We start from the raw sequence: 9,807 nt of genomic DNA, 5'->3' as shown, positions 1-9,807 counted from the left end.
AAAAGAGAACCCTTATCCAGCTGGTGTAACGTATACTCGTACTGAACAAAAACAAAACCAATACTGTCTGAAGATTGAGGCTACTGAGGGCTAAATAAAGGGAGTGTAATCAGGGTGATGATGAAGTCCAGGTGTGCGTAACGATGGGGAGAAGGTGTGCGTAACGATGAGGAGAAGGTGTGCGTAACGATGGGGAGAAGGTGTGCGTAACGATGGGGAGAAGGTGTGCGTAACGATGGGGTGAAGGTGTGCGTAACGATGGGGAGAAGGTGTGAGTAACGATGGGGAGAAGGTGTGCGTAACGATGGGGAGAAGGTGTGCGTAACGATGGGGAGAAGGTGTGCGTAACGATGGGGAGAAGGTGTGCGTAACGATGGGGAGAAGGTGTGCGTAACGATGGGGAGAAGGTGTGCGTAACGATGGGGAGAAGGTGTGCGTAACGATGGGGAGAAGGTGCGCGTAACGATGGGGAGAAGGTGCGCGTAACGATGGGGAGAAGGTGCGCGTAAAGATGGGGAGAATGTGTGCGTAAAGATGGGGAGAAGGTGCGCGTAACGATGGGGAGAATGTGTGCGTAACGATGGGGAGAATGTGTGCTTAACGATGGGGAGAAAGTGTGCGTAACGATGGGGAGAAGGTGTGCGTAACGATGGGGAGAAGGTGTGCGTAACGATGCGGAGAAGGTGTGCGTAACGATGCGGAGAAGGTGTGCGTAACGATGGTTGCTAGATGTGGGATGCCAGGAGTGGTGGTCGGTAGACCGGTGAAGTCGGGAGTACCGGAGCAGTAGAGTGGTGGTCCTGGGGCTCAGTTCACAAACCTCTTTAACTAACACACCAAGCTTCAGGACCAGAACATCCAATCAATCAGAACAAACCAAGTTACAACACAGTCCAAACAAAAATACATGACCTATTGGGAAACACAAGCACAAAGCTAAATGCAGTGCTATCTGGCCCTAAATTGACAGTACACCATGGCTAACTATTTGACCATGGTGACTGATCAAAACCTTAGAAAAACAGTACAGGCTCAGTGAGAACAGCCTTGCCATTGAGAAGGGTAGACACAGGAAAACCTGGCTCCCTATAGTGGAAAGGCTGTGTAACCACTGCACAACAGCATTACCTGAGACGGAGCTGCATTTCCTGACAAAATGTAAAAAATATAAAATGAGAGAGTGCAATTTCCCCAAATTTGAAAGATTTCAAAGATCTCTCTGATGAGAATAGGCTACCTGTCCTGTTGGGGGAGGACGCAGAGAGCTGTGGGTTGGCAGCACACTACATTGAAGACCTCTCTGATGAGAATAGGCTACCTGTCCTGTTGGGGGAGGACGCAGAGAGCTGTGGGTTGGCAGCACACTACATTGAAGACCTCTCTGATGAGAATAGGCTACCCGTCCTGTTGGGGGAGGATGCAGAGAGCTGTGGGTTGACAGCGCACTACATTGAAGACCTCTCTGATGAGAATAGGCTACCTGTCCTGTTGGGGGAGGACACAGAGAGCTGTGGGTTGGCAGCACACTACATTGAAGACCTCTCTGATGAGAATAGGCTACCCGTCCTGTTGGGGGAGGATGCAGAGAGCTGTGGGTTGGCAGCGCACTACATTGAAGACCTCTCTGATGAGAATAGGCTACCTGTCCTGTTGGGGGAGGACACAGAGAGCTGTGGGTTGGCAGCGCACTACATTGAAGAACTCTCTGATGAGAATAGGCTACCCATCCTATTGGAGGAGGACGCAGAGAGCTGTGGGTTGGCAGCACACTACATTGAAGACCCCTCTGATGAGAATAGGCTACCCGTCCTATTGGAGGAGGACTCAGAGAGCTGTGGGTTGGCAGCACACTACATTGAAGACCTCTCTGATGAGAATAGGCTACCCGTCCTATTGGAGGAGGACGCAGAGAGCTGTGGGTTGGCAGCACACTACATTGCTGCCTGCCATAAAATGACAGACAGTGTCTGACAGACCAACCACGCTGCTCATATCCTCTATGCCATTGTTATTGTTCCATTGACACACACACACACACACACACACACACACACACACACACACACACACACACACACACACACACACACACACACACACACACACACACACACACACACACACACACACACACACACACACACACACACACACACACGGACCAAAGAGAGAAGAACAGGTTAACATTCTTAATCAAACATCAGTACCAGTGGTTAAAAGAAAAATATCAATAGCCACTCACAAAGGGAACAAAGAGCTATCATAAAACCAACATAGAGACTGTATACCCCTGATCAAAATCTAACGCACACTCTCACACACACAATGGTCAGTCTAAGATCAGGCAGAACACACGCACGCACTGCCAACTCAGTAGATCAGCAGCCCACGGGCTAAAAGCAGGCAGGAAAAATGTACACTTCCAGCAGAATAGTTGTAAAGACAGACACAGACAGACAGACAGACAGACAGACAGACAGACAGACAGACAGACAGACAGACAGACAGACAGACAGACAGACAGACAGACAGACAGACAGACAGACAGACAGACAGACAGACAGACAGACAGACAGACAGACAGACAGACAGACAGACAGACAGACAGACAGACAGACAGACAGACAGACAGACAGACAGACAGACAGACAGACAGACAGACAGACAGACAGACAGACAGACAGACAGACACAGACAGACAGAGAGAGAGGTCTGTTTTAGTATAAAAGAGAGAACAAGGGAAGGAGAAGAGGGCAGAAGAGGGGAGAGAAGAGAGAACAAGGGAAGGAGAAGAGAGAACAAGGGAAGGAGAAGAGAGCAGAAGAGGGGAGAGAAGAGATGACAAGGGAAGGAGAAGAGAGAACAAGGGAAGGAGAAGAGGGCAGAAGAGGGGAGAGAAGAGATGACAAGGGAAGGAGAAGAGGGCAGAAGAGGGGAGAGAAGAGATGACAAGGGAAGGAGAAGAGGGCAGAAGAGGAGAGAGAAGAGATGACAAGGGAAGGAGAAGAGGGCAGAAGAGGAGAGAGAAGAGATGACAAGGGAAGGAGAAGAGGGCAGAAGAGGAGAGAGAAGAGAGAACAAGGGAAGGAGAAGAGGGCAGAAGAGGAGAGAGAAGAGATGACAAGGGAAGGAGAAGAGGGCAGAAGAGGAGAGAGAAGAGAGAACAAGGGAAGGAGAAGAGGGCAGAAGAGGGGAGAGAAGAGAGGACAAGGGAAGGAGAAGAGGGCAGAAGAGGGGAGAGAAGAGAGGACAAGGGAAGGAGAAGAGGGAAGAAGAGGGGAGAGAAGAGAGAACAAGGGAAGGAGAAGAGGGCAGAAGAGGAGAGAGAAGAGAGAACAAGGGAAGGAGAAGAGGGCAGAAGAGGAGAGAGAAGAGATGACAAGGGAAGGAGAAGAGGGCAGAAGAGGAGAGAGAAGAGAGAACAAGGGAAGGAGAAGAGGGCAGAAGAGGGGAGAGAAGAGAGGACAAGGGAAGGAGAAGAGGGCAGAAGAGGGGAGAGAAGAGAGGACAAGGGAAGGAGAAGAGGGAAGAAGAGGGGAGAGAAGAGAGAACAAGGGAAGGAGAAGAGGGCAGAAGAGATGACAAGGGAAGGAGAAGAGGGCAGAAGAGGAGAGAGAAGAGAGGACAAGGGAAGGAGAAGAGGGCAGAAGAGGGGAGAGAAGAGAGAACAAGGGAAGGAGAACAAGGGAGAGGAGGAGAGAGAAGAGAGGACAAGGGAAGGAGAAGAGGGCAGAAGAGGAGAGAGAAGAGATGACAAGGGAAGGAGAAGAGGGCAGAAGAGGAGAGAGAAGAGATGACAAGGGAAGGAGAAGAGGGCAGAAGAGGAGAGAGAAGAGAGAACAAGGGAAGGACAAGAGGGCAGAAGAGGAGAGAGAAGAGAGGACAAGGGAATTTGTAAGTCGCTCTGGATAAGAGCGTCTGCTAAATGACTTAAATGTAAATGTAATGTAAATGGAAGGAGAAGAGGGCAGAAGAGGAGAGAGAAGAGAGAACAAGGGAAGGAGAAGAGGGCAGAAGAGGGGAGAGAAGAGAGAACAAGGGAAGGAGAACAGGGGAGAGGAGGAGAGAGAAGAGAGGACAAGGGAAGGAGAATTGGGCAGAAGAGGAGAGAGAAGAGAGGAAGTAAAGAAAATGCCTGAGAGGAAGGGGAGAGGAAAAGAGGGAGGCAGCAGAGCAGGCTAGAACCCAGATAAGGACAACGTGTAGCTTACTTTCTCTGATGAGAAGAATCTTGGCTCAGCAAAACCAACAAACCACAAAACCACATGGCCTACTGTATGATCAGCCCTACACTACAGAACTCATATCCCTTTAACATTAAACACTGTGGCTTGGAGAGGAAGGTGTAACGTCTACTCACCAATGCTTATTACAAATAATGCAGTGTGGGGCACTGACAGTGATCACATCAGAAATGCATGAACAGACATACTTATTTAAAAAAATATATTTAACCTTTATCCAGCCTTTATTTATCAAGATCTGAAAAAACAATAATACACACACTGCAGTTTTACTGAAACAACACAACACTGGATTACATCACTTCTTTTGCACAGGTCATATGTTCTGCAAACCACACACTTGTTCTCATGTCTGTCTCTGCTGAAATTCAATCGGAACTGATGTTTGATGAGTGTGTGCATGCGTGTGTGTGTTTGCCTTTTATAAACACTAGCTAGATAAGGTAAACAATGCCAGTAGCACTGAAGGGCACTGTTGTTCACTCCTGGTCCTCCAGAGCAGCAGGACTGGGTGTGGAGTGTGCATGGTGCTATACATGTAGTACATTGCTTATCTGTGTGTGTTAGAACTCGACTAGAACAGAAGCCTGTGCACACTGTGGCTCTCCATGACCAGTTCCAAACATCCATCCTAAACAATATGAAGCACCGGACCAGGAGGCCTGTAGTTATGGACATCAGGTTCTCTCTTTTGAATAATAATGTAGGTAAGCAGAGAGAACAAACTGTTGTTTATGTAACCAGCATCTACAGGCTTTGAGAAAGAGGGCAGTGGCTGTGTGTGTGTGCAGTTGGGATGAGCTGAAGTAGATTATAGCTGGACCTTATTACTCCTAGATACGAGGTGTTTATTACTCCTAGATACGAGGTGTTTATTACTCCTAGATACGAGGTGTTTATTACTCCTAGATACGAGGTGTTTATTACTCCTAGATACGAGGTGTTTATTACTCCTAGATACGAGGTGTTTATTACTCCTAGATACGAGATGTTTATTACTCCTAGATACGAGGTGTTTATTACTCCTAGATACGAGGTGTTTATTACTCCTAGATACGAGGTGTTTATTACTCCTAGATACGAGGGGTTTATTACTCCTAGATACAAGGGGTTTATTACTCCTAGATACGAGGGGTTTATTACTCCCAGATACGAGGTGTTTATTACTCCCAGATACGAGGGGTTTATTACGATACGGGTGTTTATTACTCCTAGATACGAGGTGTTTATTACTCCTAGATACGAGGTGTTTATTACTCCTAGATACGAGGTGTTTATTACTCCTAGATACGAGGTGTTTATTACTCCCAGATACGAGGTGTTTATTACTCCTAGATACGAGGTGTTTATTACTCCTAGATACGAGGTGTTTATTACTCCTAGATACGAGGTGTTTATTACTCCCAGATACGAGGTGTTTATTACTCCCAGATACGAGGTGTTTATTACTCCCAGATACGAGGTGTTTATTACTCCTGGACACGAGGTGTTTATTACTCCTGGACACGAGGTGTTTATTACTCCTGGACATGATTGAATGGTACTAAAGCTGCTATTTTAAATAATACTGCATACATTCATGTATGCCTATTCTAGTGTATGTTCTCACAGAGACAATAGCTAAGGTTTCATCCAATTGGCAGCAGATTTTCATGCAAATATTCTAAAATCTGCATAAACAAAATCTGCATATTTTCCCACCAGTGTTGTTTCCACCAAACTGACTGGTTGTGGACACATCCGAGCGTGATGACATACTGTAGTGCACATAAAATGTACTGTTTGGTTTTCGTTTTCATGTTCCGAATAAAAGTCTACATTTCAATGTTTCCATCGTATTTTCAACTCTACTAATAGTTTTGTCACAACAACGTGCATTAAATAGCAAATGTGCTGATCTGGTCTTGGCACATTCTAGCCAACAGCTATCAAATACGGTGTGGGAAGGCTAGTCTACATGAGATTATTATTGATTTAAGAGCGAGAATATTCTTATTTGTGAAACGGCAGTCAAACATCGATCATCATGTCACCAGAATTAGTATATGTTTATTGGAAAGGAGCATCAAGCTCATCACCGTGCACTTTCACCACCCTGTGAAGTTCATCATAATTGATTTAATCTGTAGTTTAATAAACTGCATGGTTTCCCAAATCGTAGTGGGAGGACCACACGCCATATCATCGCGTGACTCCAAGTTCACTTCGATATGATGGTTATTATATCAATATTTGAGCATAAAAGAGTCTCCACCAGCATTTGTCGCGTAATTATCTTTACAGACACAAAATTACCAACATACAAACTATCTGTTGGCATTTATTAAAATGTACCGAAACGTCTTGTTTCCATTACAGCTGTCGTGATTTGTAAAATACGGTATGACTACTTTATAAACTGTAGTTAATGATAAATAACAGTAGAATAACCCAGTGGTTGAGGATAAAGTAGCAGGTGGACAGGTGGTCTAAAGGGGTGGGAGAGGACGGAGGGTTGGGTTCCTAATAATAAAATTTCCCATAATCCTGCTCTCTCTGAGGGGCGAGATGAGCAGACGTCTGCAGAAACGGCCTGAGGAGGCTTTACCCCCCCCCCCCCAGACTAACACACACACACACACACACACACACACACACACACACACACACACACACACACACACACACACACACACACACACACACACACACACACACACACACACACACACACACACACACACACACACACACCAGAGGGAGGATCTACCCTCGAGGTATGCCTGCCTTTTCATCTCCACTCAATAATACATAGACCCCTCCCAAAGCGACCCATTTTTCTTTACAAACCTGAAAAAACACTCTTCCCTAACACACCTTCTCCCTCCTCCCATTCCCTCCATCTCACTACCCCTCCCCATCCCTCTTTCCCTCCTCACCTTCCCTCCATCTCACTACCCCTACCCATCACTCTTTCTCTCCTCACCTTCCCTCCATCTCACTACCTCTACCCATCCCTCTTTCCCTCCTCCCCTTCCCTCCATCTCACTACCCCTCCCCATCACTCTTTCCCTCCTCACCTTCCCTCCATCTCACTACCCCTCCCCATCCCTCTTTCCCTCCATCCCTCTTTCACTCCTCCCCTTCCCTCCATCTCACTACCCCTACCCATCCCTCTTTCCTCCTCACCTTCCCTTACCCCTCCCCCTCCTCCCCTCCCCTTCCCTCCCTTCCCCCCCTCCCCTTCCCCCTCCATCTCACTACCCCTACCCATCCCTCTCTCCCTCCATTTCACTACCCCTACCCATCCCTCTTTCCCTCCTCCCCCCTCCATTCCCTCCATCTCACTACCCCTACCCATCCCTCTTTCCCTCCTCCCCTTCCCTCCATCTCACTACCCCTACCCATCCCTCTTTCCCTCCTCACCTTCCCTCCATCTCACTACCCCTCCCCATCCCTCTTTCCCTCCTCACCTTCCCTCCATTTCACTACCCCTACCCATCACTCTTTCCCTCCTCACCTTCCCTCCATCTCACTACCCCTCCCCATCCCTCTTTCCCTCCTCACCTTCCCTCCATTTCACTACCCCTACCCATCCCTCTTTCCCTCCTCACCTTCCCTCCATCTCACTACCCCTCCCCATCCCTCTTTCCCTCCTCACCTTTCCTCCATCTCACTACCCCTCCCCATCCCTCTTTCCCTCCCCACCTTCCCTCCATCTCACTACCCCTACCCATCACTCTTTCTCTCCTCACCTTCCCTCCATCTCACTACCCCACCCATCACTCTTTCCCTCCCCATCCCTCTTTCCCTCCATCTCACTACCCCTACCTATCCCTCTTTCCCTCCTCACCTTCCCTCCATCTCACTACCCCTCCCCATCCCTCTTTCCCACCTCCCCTTCCCTCCATCTCACTACCCCTACCCATCCCTCTCTCCCTCCCCCCCTTCCCTCCATCTCACTACCCCTACCCATCCCTCTCTCCCTCCACCCCTTCCCTCCATCTCTCTTTCCCTCCATCTCACTACCCCTACCCATCCCTCTTTCCCTCCTCCATCTCACTACCCCTACCCATCACTCTTTCCCTCCTCCCCTTCCCTCCATCTCACTACCCCTACCCATCACTATTTCCCTCCTCCCCTTCCCTCCATCTCACTACCCCTACACATCCCTCTTTCCCTCCTCCCCTTCCCTCCATCTCACTACCCCTCCCCATCCCTCTTTCCCTCCTAACCTTCCCTCCATCTCACTACCCCTCCCCATCCCTCTTTCCCTCCTCACCTTCCCTCCATCTCACTACCCCTCCCCATCCCTCTTTCCCTCCTCACCTTCCCTCCATCTCACTACCCCTCCCCATCCCTCTTTCCCTCCTCACCTTTCCTCCATCTCACTACCCCTCCCCATCCCTCTCTCCCTCCATCTCACTACCTCTACCCATCCCTCTTTCCCTCCATCTCACTACCCCTACCCATCCCTCTTTCCCTCCTCCCCTTCCCTCCATCTCACTACCCCTACCCATCCCTCTTTCCCTCCTCCCCTTCCCTCCATCTCACTACCCCTCCCCATCCCTCTCTCCCTTCTAACCTTCCCTCCACCTCACTACCCCTCCCCATCCCTCTTTCCCTCCATCTCACTACCCCTACCCATCCCTCTCTCCCTACTCCCCTTCACCTCCATCTCACTACCCCTCCCCATCCCTCTTTCCCTCCATCTCACTACCCCTCCCCATCCCTCTTTCCCTCCATCTCACTACCCCTCCCCATCCCTCTTTCCCTCCATCTCACTACCCCTCCCCATCCCTCCATCTCACTACCCCTCCCCATCCCTCCATCCCCCTCCCTCTCACCCCTCCATCTCCCCCATCCCTCTTTCCCACCTCCATCTCACTACCCCTACCCATCCCCATCCCTCCCCCCTTCCCTCCATCTCACTACCCCTTCCCTCCATCTCCACCCCTTCCCTCCATCCCCCCTCCATCTCCTCCCCTCCCATCCTTCCCTCCATCTCACTACCCCTACCCATCACTCTTTCTCTCCTCACCTTCCCTCCATCTCACTACCTCTACCCATCCCTCTTTCCCTTCATCTCACTACCCCTACCCATCACTCTTTCTCTCCTCACCTTCCCTCCATCTCACTACCCCTCCCCATCCCTCTTTCCCTCCTCCCCTTCCCTCCATCTCACTACCCCTACCCATCCCTCTCTCCCCAAGCAGCTCAAGTGAGAGAGAAGACCAGACCCCTCCACTCCATCAAACTGGGATCCTCAGCCGCCTGCAGGCCATTCTGCTAGACAATGTGTGTGTGGGGGCTTATATTTGTCCTATTTCACACATGTACATGTCACGCATGTGTGATTTGGAAATGTGTTCTTTGCATTTCCCAACTGTCTCTCAGACACCCTCAGAGAGTAGGATCATAGCCTGGGTCTGGCATTATTAACGTGTGCATGTGTGTGTGTGCCTGCACACACAGCTAGAGAATGCCAGGATATAGAGTATCATCAATCAGTTAATCAGTAGTGGACACCTTGTAATGACTCGCACAGGCACCAGCCACATTACAGATGGCTATTAACGCAGCT

Source organism: Oncorhynchus gorbuscha, linkage group LG10 (assembly GCF_021184085.1).
Source record: "Oncorhynchus gorbuscha isolate QuinsamMale2020 ecotype Even-year linkage group LG10, OgorEven_v1.0, whole genome shotgun sequence".
NCBI lineage: Eukaryota > Metazoa > Chordata > Actinopteri > Salmoniformes > Salmonidae > Oncorhynchus > Oncorhynchus gorbuscha.
This window is presented reverse-complemented; position numbering follows the sequence as displayed.